Source organism: Homarus americanus, unplaced genomic scaffold (genome assembly GCF_018991925.1).
Source record: "Homarus americanus isolate GMGI-L3 unplaced genomic scaffold, GMGI_Hamer_2.0 scaffold7174, whole genome shotgun sequence".
Taxonomy (NCBI): domain Eukaryota; kingdom Metazoa; phylum Arthropoda; class Malacostraca; order Decapoda; family Nephropidae; genus Homarus; species Homarus americanus.
In genome coordinates this window covers 6,571-17,477 of record NW_024724897.1, presented here as the reverse complement: position 1 = coordinate 17,477, position 10,907 = coordinate 6,571, and the positions used below count along the sequence as shown (strand labels likewise).

Here is a 10,907-nt window from a genome sequence, read left to right as displayed (position 1 = left end):
GTTACCTGCCAGAACAAGTGTTTAATGTGGATGAGACTGGATTATTTTGAAGAAAATTCCAGATAAAACAAACATTACCTAAGAGGAGAAGAGTGAGCCAGGTTTTAAGGCTGTATTAAAGGGTATAGCTGGGCTAAATATCCATAATCTTTTCAGTTTTTACAATAAGTTTGGTATCTACAGGAGTAAAGTTGGACTTACAAACAAGACTCAAGAATGTAACTCTTTCGCAAGTAGAGGAGCATCTGTAGTGCATTTTTTTCTCAGGTGAGAAAAGATGCCCCGCCCCATGACTGTATTGCTCTAATTTTATCCAAAATTTTATTATAACATGCATATTATCTAGATATTACTACATATTAATTCACAGAAATAAACAAACATGTTGTCAGTAAAGAAGAACACTCACCTCAACCCAAGAAACAGGAAGTTTGCAGATGTAAGTCCTGGACCCACTCTCCAGAGGACTTTTTCAAAGCACACTAAGTCTCGGTAATTTCCAGGAAGGTCACCTGCAACAAGAAAGTCTCTTTCAGAAACAGGTAATTAAACACAATTGAAATCTTAACTATAAAGTAGAAGGAGTGAAGACAACTTGTTTCAGTTGCTCTCCACCCATAGCAGGAAAAGGCTGATATCATCATAATCATCTCCAACATTTCATGTCCATTTCCCACAGTTGTGTGCATTAGCCATGATTACCTGATGGCAGCTCTCTAAGCTGCATAATGTCTTTTAATAACATCATAAAGATTAACTTGTAAATGTGTCCACCAAACTTTGAGGGCTTGGAACCCTTGGAAGCTCTAAACTAGAGTGATTAGGGCTAAACTGACCATCAGCCAACTTCCCCCTAACCATGTCCCATGATCAGATGTTTGACAAGGCAAGGTTGTCCATGGTGGCTTGGAAGGTATGGAAATCACTCTCAAGGTTTCACAGCACATGAGTTACCAATTATTTACTTGTCAGACTTTATCACTGAGTGGGAAGAAGAATCAACCCCACATAATCCACTGACCTCTTATGATGACATCAAAGGAGGAGGATGGGATCTCATTAATTCTTTTTAGGCTCTATTATCAAACAGGATTTCAGGATCTATCCTTTATAACTATTTATCTGTCAAAAATAACTAATGAATGCTTAAGCTGTGCTGTACAAAGAGCACTCTCATGAAGAAGACCTGACCACAGTTGATACAAAACTGTACCACGTATGAAAATATGGAAGTTAAAGACACACGTAATGAAAATTCAAAATGCCCGAACTGCAAAGGACATCACCACACTTTGGCAGCACGATGCCCAGTAAGGAAGGATATCATCAAAGACATGAAGGAAAAGGAAAAATCGAACAAACATATAGAAACTGACCCAACCAAAACCTATGCTGCAATAACAAAGTTGCAAGACACTACAGATGGCACGCACGCGCCATCTATCGGACAATCCCAGAACCAGAAATTTGACACGGACAGTCCCTCGCTTAATTCAGATTTCGTCCGATATCGGGATTAAAGGGGTCCGTTTTAACGAGGGTCTACCCTTCACCATACTAGCCACACCGATACATGCCCACATAATCAACGTGGCTAACACGGGAACATTCGGAAAAACTATCAGAGAAATGTTTGCAGCGAACAACCTACCACAGGTAAACTTCCCACACAATGCCCCATCAGCAGACATTTTCAAAATAATAACCAAAAACAGTCTAGGAATCACCAGCAAAGAAAGGGAAGATAAAATAACACAACAAGAAAATTGCACAGGAGCAGAGACTGCAATGGATACAACCCACTCCCAAATAACCACAAGACCCTAGAGAACACAACCAACCAATCAGCTAAGTCAACACCAGCAAGACCACGTAGAGAGAACCCCACCGGTCAACGGCCGGCCGACGTCGGAGACAGCATAGGAATCAGGTTTTACTCGGTCAACTCCCTGTAACAAATGAGAGATTGTTAAAAGATATTAAAGAAGGAACAACCAAATACACATATGAAGAGGGACTCATAGAAACACTAATACGTGGAGGAAAAATAAGCAGCAAATACAACAAAATCGAGAACGTAGACTTATCAAAATTCAAGAAAATAAGAACAGGACTGAAGGAGAAGAGAGAGAGACTCTCCCCCGGAGAGACCCGAGCAACCGAACAACACGCGTCAAGTTCATGCGACCCACGATTACGCAAAACAGAACACAGAAAATAATACAACACAACGTCCTGGCCTGGACACATACAAGAAAAACAGAACTGACAAACATATACAACAGCATAGACCCAGACATAATTCTCATAAACTCACACCGACGGAAAAACAGTGACAAAATAAAACTCTTCAACTATTACACACATCAACTGAACATACACTCATAGACAATTTCCAAACCTACTTCTTAGCAGTCGAAATCAACACAACTAAAGGCCCAATAACAATCGGAACAACATATTTACCTTGCCGACGACAAACATTCCCGACCGGCGACTTACTAAAACTAATGAGACGTAACACACCAGCATACAGTATTTTATAGGAAACTTAAATGCGACACACACCATACTCGGACACAGAACCAGAAACCCAAGGGGGAAGATTATACACGACCTATTAGAAAACGGCAACATCACACACCTGGGCCCAGATTTCGAAACCTACATAGCTGCAGGAAGCACCGGGAAGCCGGATATGGTTTTGACCAATAGACACCACCATTTGAATTCACACATGAAACCTGGACCAACCACCACTAGCGATCACCTGCCCATAATTATCACTCTATCAACATCACCAATACAAATCCCCTCCATCCCTAGATTCTCTTTCAACAGAGCAAACTGGGAGGGTTTTAAGGCAGAACTCAACACAAACGAACAAATACATCAACATAAAAACACAGCAGACATTGATATAGCCCTGGAAACATGGTACTCTAAAGTCACCACAGCCATGGAAAATAACACCCCCAAAACAACTTACCGCACACTACCCCACGCACAATTAACACACGAACAGAAGATAATCCAGACAAGACTGAATAATATACTAGAACATACAAATACACACGGCTGGAACCAAGAAACAATAACTCTCTTCAGAAACCTAAAGGAAGAGCTGAAAGAAATATGTAAACAATCACACAACGACAAATGGAACCAGATAATCACAAACACAGAGGCCGATTATCACAACCCAAAATTTTTCTGGAGTAAAACAAAAAACTAATGGGCACTAACTCCATAGATAACAGCCATCTTTACGACAACGGGGTAAAAGCTAGAGAATCTGTAGAAAAAGAACTGATCTTCAGAAATTTCTGGAGCAACATATATAAAATGACAGAAGAAGAAACAGAAACTATTGTAGAGTAACAGAACAGATGGTAACAACACACCTTACACTAAACACACAGAAATGGCAACCACCAAGAACAATAGACCTCAACATACTAATCAGTGCAGACACATTAACCTTGCCAATCACCACAAAGACATAAGAAACATAATAACCAGTTTTAAAAATAAAGCACCTGGACTAAGTCAGACAAACAAAACAGTCCTTCAAAACATACCCACAGATCTTTAACGCTTCACTAGCAACAGGACACTTCCCCAGACCTATATCCTTATTAGAAACACCAGGGAAAATACTAGAAAAAATAGTCAACAGCAGACTCAGAAACTATCTAGAACAGGAAAACAAATATAACCCCAGACAACACGGATTCCGAAAGAACCGAGGCACAAACACGGCTATTGCATTAATTTGAGAATCAATAGCTAACGCCGTCAGCAATAAAAACCAGTGCAATATTGTTCTCAGAGACGTATCAAAAGCTTTTGATAAAATGTGGCTCTAATTCCACAGTGAATTTGATCGAGGGGGCAAAGTTGTTAAGTTGTGGCAGGAATGCTTTTAGGTCCTCATTACATGGCCAGAGACATAATACATCATCAACATATCTAAACCAGACTGCTGAAGGTGGTAAAATATTACTTAATAGTTTCTTTTCAACTGCCACAACTTAACAACTTAGCCCCCTTGCTCAAATTCACTGTGGAATTAGAGCATGACTGTAAATTGCCTTTACTAGACTGTCTGATCCGCAGAATAGGTAACACCTTTAAGTTCAGTATTTATAGGAAACCTACTCATGTGTGTTCATACATTCATTATTATTCTGCCCACCATAATAGTCAAACAGTCAGTATTTTCATCATTGTTTTTATGTGCTTTGAGAATTTGCAGCCCGGAATTTATTGATGAGGAATATAAATATATCTATAATATTGGCTTGAACCTTCAGTACCCTAGATCTTTCATAGACAAATGCCTTAACATTACTAAGAAATCTTTCTATAGAACCAATCCCAAGCCCACCCATGACCATAAGAATCTCTTAGTATTACCATTTCACAAAAGGTTAGGTAAAGTCTTTTGTTTTCGTGTAGTTTATCCTAATTTACATTGAAATGCATTACGTTTCATCAAAACTACTATTTATTTCTGAGAATATGGAAATGTAATATTTTGCTGAAATGACGTAGGTATTACAGTGGAAAGTGACGAAAGCAATGACTTTCACTTTCTTTCGTTCAAAAGATGTTACCGTAATCGCTTTTTGAATGGTTTTCAGTTAAAAAACTGTTGTAATACAATAATATTCAATCCTAATTCACTTGTGATGCAACAGTTTTTTTACTGAAAACCATTCGAAAAGCGATTACGGTAACATCTTTTGAACGAAAGAAAGCGAAAGTCATTGTTTTCGTCACGATTTTATCCCACTTTCCACTGTAATACGGACGTCATTTCAGCAAAAATATTACATTTCCGTGAATGTAGTATATCAAGCACAGTATGAATAGAATATCATTGTAATATAACAGTATTTAAACCAAAAACTATTAAAAAAACGAGTAACATATCTTGAACATCGGAAGGTTAGGTAAAGTCTTTTGTTTTCATCATGTATTTTATCCTATTTTACATTGAAATACACCACGTTTCAGCAAAACTACTATTTTTTTCTGAGAATATATTCATTCAGGTGCAGTTTAGGTAAAATATACATGTGCTGTAACATTTTTTTAATTGAAAACGATTTGAAAAACACGTACCCTCTAGCCCTGTTCAAGGAGAAGACTGGGAAGAGCTGTTTGGTGCTTAAGACGATGACAAGGAAAATGATTTTGATGGATTTTAATGAAAATATTCAGAAATATGGTATTGTAGTATTTATTCAAGTGAATTAGGATAGAATATTATTGTAATACAACAGTAGTGACGATGTGGAGGAGGCGGAGGCATAGAGCGGGGACGAGCGGTGACTGGCGGCAGCAGGGACGAGTGGAGATGCCAGCCAGTACATTACGGGTGTACAGTATTAATTGATTTTATAGCTCTTTTTGCATTTTAATATTAAATACTGTACATTACGTTTCAACAAAACTACTGTACTTGTTTCAAATTTAATTAACAAAGATTGATGTTTCAAATGTAATGAACAAAAATTGATGTACAGTATCTATAAATAAACTTTAAAAAATGAATACTTTGTTTTACATCGTCCTGTGTATACCATACCATGCATTTGGCTACTTTGGGCTTCCTATGATGATGCAAGAGATCTGCCCTGGCAACTGTACCGACACTCACAGCTGGTGGTGCGTCGTTTCCATAGTTTACTGGTAGTTATGGTAAATATTTTTCAACCTAAAGAAACTATTAGCCGTTTAGAGGTCGACCTCCAATTTTTTGCCAAATAATTTGGTCTTAAAAACTCGAACTACACACAGGTATATATGGTAAATAAGGACATGGGGGGCCAGGGGTTTTTCAGGGGGGGGGGGGCAAAAGTACACGGATTTTTAACATTCACGGGTATCTCTCAAACCTAACACCCGCGTATGTTAAGGGCCGACTGTATGTATGTATGTATGTATGTATGTATATATATATATATATATATATATATATATATATATATATATATATATATATATATATATATATATATATATATATATATATATATATATATATATATATATATATATATATATAGATATACATGTGTAACAAAGCACAAAGCAGGGAACTTCCAATTCAGGGATGGGACACACTTGTAGTCTTCTCTCAATTATTTACTCTAGAAATCACCCGAGAAGGAAGAGGCTGGGACCTAGATCAGACATAACTAGTTATTATACATACAAAACAAGCATCAACTGTTGTCATATGGGTACCACACAGTAGTAGGAATTAAACAATACATAATAAACCCGTGGTGTAGACTCACTCCAGGGTGAATGTCTGGAGAGCAACGCTAGAATTAGCCTTATTCTGGCTTACAAACTACCTCCACGAGATCATCACATTCTTCATATAACATTTATTATGCTCAATCTATCAAACACACTCTAACAGAGCAAAGAAATACGTGGGACATACCTGCTACTGGGCCCCGGGATGTAAACAACGCCATGGCGTCTCTCCCCCCCCGGCTGGGATGCATATTCGTTCTAGCGCGGATTCACAAGACAAAATTACGTTTTCCTCCTCGAAGCTTACAAAAATACATATCCATATCAATAATATTCTATATCACAAAATGGTTGTCTCTGGAGTTCCTCATACCACACACACTCCTCCATACAAATGTTTGCCGATGGCGCCAAGTTATTTCGGGAAATTAAGAACCGAGCATTTGCATTCATCTACAATGCTTTTTTCCTTTTTAACCTCCTCACTACCCTGTATTTGGAAACCACTTTTAATATTTTATTCGGCTAATGCCAGACAATTTTATTCAGCAGAGTGTGGACCCAGTGCACAAGTGGTTAAGGTGACACAATCAGTACAAACCTTCACACCAAGAATAGCTTCCCATTATTACCAGGAACTATATAACACAACATAGAAAATATCAGCTGCTCGTGAGGGTTGTTATAAGTTCCACTCCACTTGCTAAGTAAAAAGTGTGGTTGATAGATCTGTTAAGTACAACCATAGAGTGAAAAAATGTATATGTTACAATACAAAACTAACTGAACCAAAAAAGATAAAGTTAAAGTCTTAAATTATTTATGCCTTAACCACATGAAAAGGTTAAATAAATACACAGTAAACTTACTGCTCCACATGTAACAATGCGATTGGTGCTGGGAGCCCAGTCAATGCCTGTGACACGCAGATCATGACCCTGGAGTGTTTCCTGAAGCTTCCACTCTGATGCAGCTCTGCCATATATATTCACTTCATTGTTGTTGAGACTCAATGCCACTTCTGTAAGAAATACACACACATGCACTGAGGTTGCAAAACTAGAGAAACAAAACAAAACTACAGAGAAGCTAAGTAGCTAAATAAAATCTAAACCTAACAATGAAAAAAAAAAATAAAATAAAATTAACTCCACCTACTTTCTGGTACAAACTGGGAGAGATCAGAAGCTTTGAACATGTTATGACCAGAAGAGGAAACCAGTCCTGCTCAGGTATAAAAAAGAGGACTGAACCCCCCCCCAGTGATTATGCTGTATTATGACAGCTGTCTGGCTGAAAACTTAGGTAAAATTGCAGATTACAGCAACCAAAGAATAACCTAATCTAATCTTCCAGAATTCTGTGGTTGCATTTATTTTTTATTTTTATTTTTTATTTTTTTACGGGGAATAGGCCACCCAGCAACAGGTCATTGAACCACAATGGGGCCTAGGGGGCAAAAAAAATAAGAGTAAAAAGAAATTGAATTGCCCACAGAGAAACTGTGGGCACCACGGGCAATACGAGCGTTACAAGTCCACGGCCTTGCCGGCAGTACACGGGATGCCAAATCCACCAAACATTGGCCATTAAAGTACCTGTAAAAAAGAGAGTGAAGCAACATTGAAGCAAAGAGAAAGGGATGAAAGATTATCAATTAAAGGAGGAGAGTCAATAAGATGAAATGCCTTTGATTCCACCTTATCTAACAGTTGGACAGAAGAAGAGCCACCCTCGATATGAGCACAGTACTCCAAGTTAGGACAAATGAATCTCTTATAAACTGAAGCAACTGCTCAGGAGTAAAGTAGCTACGGCATCTGTACAGCATTCCCAGCTTTCGGAAGGCAGTTTTAGCAATGTTGTGGATGTGTGGCTTCCATGACATATTATAGGTAATGGTGAGACCTAACATATCTATTTTAGAACTTAGCAGAATGATTGCATCCTGAAATGTGATTGGTGGGAGATCATCAAATATTACAAAAACTTCTTCTAGAAAAGTGATACCGATACAACTCAGTTTGAAAATTAGATGGCAATTTACCTGCCAGGCAAGTGCTATTTAACTTCATATAGGTCGGTACTCACGGCTGCGGTCCTCATTCCGGGCACGACAAGCGATGGGCACGAGGCCGAACCGGAACACTTCTGTAATGGCGTATCACTTGGAGCAGGTGTCTGTAACACTGTGTAAAATAAATGGTAAATTTTCACAAATGCACCGGTCTTTGTTCAGATATTAAAAATATGTTTTTTCAATGTTACTCGATGAGTTTCGAACAAATTTAATATTAATTTCAGCCGGAAATCAATAGTTCTTTGGGTAAATCACATAAATAAAAAACCAACAAACTAACAAAACCAAACCTAACCTTAACTAACCTAACACTATTTTTCCGACGAAAATCTGCAATTGACGTAAAACTCTCGCCCAATTATAAGTCTCCTATAGCCAATAAGAAACTCCCACACCACCCCCCACACATGCGCTGTAGATGCTTAAGAATCCAACACGGAGGTAAGGAGCACTGCGCGACGGGCGGTCAGACCTCCGTGAGACGTAAACAACAAATGACAACACTCGTGAATGACCAAATCTAATAATATTGAAAAATTAATATCTCGGTTATCCTTAATTTCCGGCGGAAATGTCACAAAAGAAAAATGTCTTAGATTGTCTAAACATTACGAAAAACATATTAATAACAGTGAGAGAAATACCAGTGCAAGATCGAAAATTCACTAAATAAATTATAAAACTTACACAAGTCATAAATAAAACTATATAAATATATCAGGTTTTAATAGGTTCTAGTAAATGTCACCTAGATTTTAAAATATATCATAATGGTAAGAACATATTGAAAAAATGAAAGAAATTGAACAACACCTGCTGGTTTTAGTCATCTCTTCAAAGAATACCTTTATACCCGTTAAATATAAGATTAACTTTAATTTCTTACCGTAAATAAAGTGGCAACCATCTGTATCCATTAACTAAAACAGTATCTACATGGATATTACAGTACAAATATAAATCTTTCACCAATTACATGACCAATGTATATAATTATTATCATAGATATACGAATTATTGGTTAAAGGCGATGAATCATTTACAGTAGGCGGGGCTGTCCCCTCACGTCTTCCGCCATAACTACGACCTACAATAACTTCTTTCATGAAGTTAATTTGTTATATATTATCAAAATACATGGAACAAAAAAAAGAGTTCCTTCTACTTACCTAAATATTGAAGGATATTAGCGGACTCTGGTCAACATCCTCAAGTCCTGACCAAAACAGCTTGTGTCTCAACCTGTTGGCCTGACTTAAAAGCACAAAGCAGGGAACTCCCAATTCAGGGATGGGACACACTTGTAGTCTTCTCTCAATTATTTACTCTAGAAATCACCCGAGAAGGAAGAGGCTGGGACCTAGATCAGACATAACTAGTTATTATACATACAAAACAAGCATCAACTGTTGTCATATGGGTACCACACAGTAGTAGGAATTAAACAATACATAATAAACCCGTGGTGTAGACTCACTCCAGGGTGAATGTCTGGAGAGCAACGCTAGAATTAGCCTTATTCTGGCTTACAAACTACCTCCACGAGATCATCACATTCTTCATATAACATTTATTATGCTCAATCTATCAAACACACTCTAACAGAGCAAAGAAATACGTGGGACATACCTGCTACTGGGCCCCGGGATGTAAACAACGCCATGGCGTCTCTCCCTCCCCCCCGGCTGGGATGCATATTCGTTCTAGCGCGGATTCACAAGATATATTTACGTTTTCCTCCTCGAAGCTTACAAAAATACATATCCATATCAATAATATTCTATATCACAAAATGGTTGTCTCTGGAGTTCCTCATACCACACACACTCCTCCATACAAATGTTTGCCGATGGCGCCAAGTTATTTCGGGAAATTAAGAACCGAGCATTTGCATTCATCTACAATGCTTTTTTCCTTTTTAACCTCCTCACTACCCTGTATTTGGAAACCACTTTTAATATTTTATTCAGCTAATGCCAGACAATTTTATTCAGCAGAGTGTGGACCCAGTGCACAAGTGGTTACTTTTACTTTTTTTTTTACTTTTATCCTCTTCGCCACTAATCGGCTTGTTAGCCGCTTGGGCGATCGGTCACGTCTCTTTTACTTTATATTCTTCACCAAAAGGTCGGCTCGCTAGCCGCCCGGGCGATCGGTCACGTCTCTGTCACGCACTGTTGGCAAATACTGGGCATGCACCGGCTCCTGAATGTACCTGAACCCGCTCCAGTGTTGGTCAAGTCTTCTCTTGAAAGAGCTCACACTCGGTGCCGTCACAACACTCTGGTAGATTGTTCCAAGAGTTTACAACCCTCACTCCGACAAAGTTTGCCCTCACGGTTTTCTGGACTTGCGGCTTCTTCAATCTTGAGCTGTGACCCCTTGTGGGGCGAGCGTCCGCCAGCTCCAAGTAAGGACACTCAACTGAGTAGTGCCCCCTGAGATGCTTATAAACCTCAACTAGGTCCCCCCTTGCCCGTCTGTAGTATATGCTAGGCAAGTTCAGGCGCTCCAATCTCTCAGGGTAGCTGAGATGCCGAAGTGCAGGCAC

General features: G+C 38.6%; 1 long non-coding RNA gene across 3 annotated transcripts; it reads right to left on the bottom strand.

Moving 5' to 3' along the window:
- Positions 1 to 474: 474 nt before the first annotated feature.
- LOC121864585 lies at positions 475 to 10,077 on the bottom strand. 3 transcript variants are annotated; one of them, XR_006088614.1, is made up of 6 exons: positions 9,986 to 10,077; positions 9,526 to 9,716; positions 8,368 to 8,465; positions 7,146 to 7,297; positions 6,464 to 6,578; positions 6,087 to 6,194 (listed from the first exon to the last, which is right to left on the bottom strand). It is a non-coding gene; the product is annotated as an uncharacterized LOC121864585 (long non-coding RNA). The 3 variants fall into 3 exon arrangements; XR_006088612.1 differs by having other exon boundaries at positions 6,464 to 6,534; XR_006088613.1 differs by lacking the exons at positions 6,087 to 6,194; positions 6,464 to 6,578 and adding an exon at positions 475 to 512.
- Between the last annotated feature and the right edge of the window lie 830 nt (positions 10,078 to 10,907).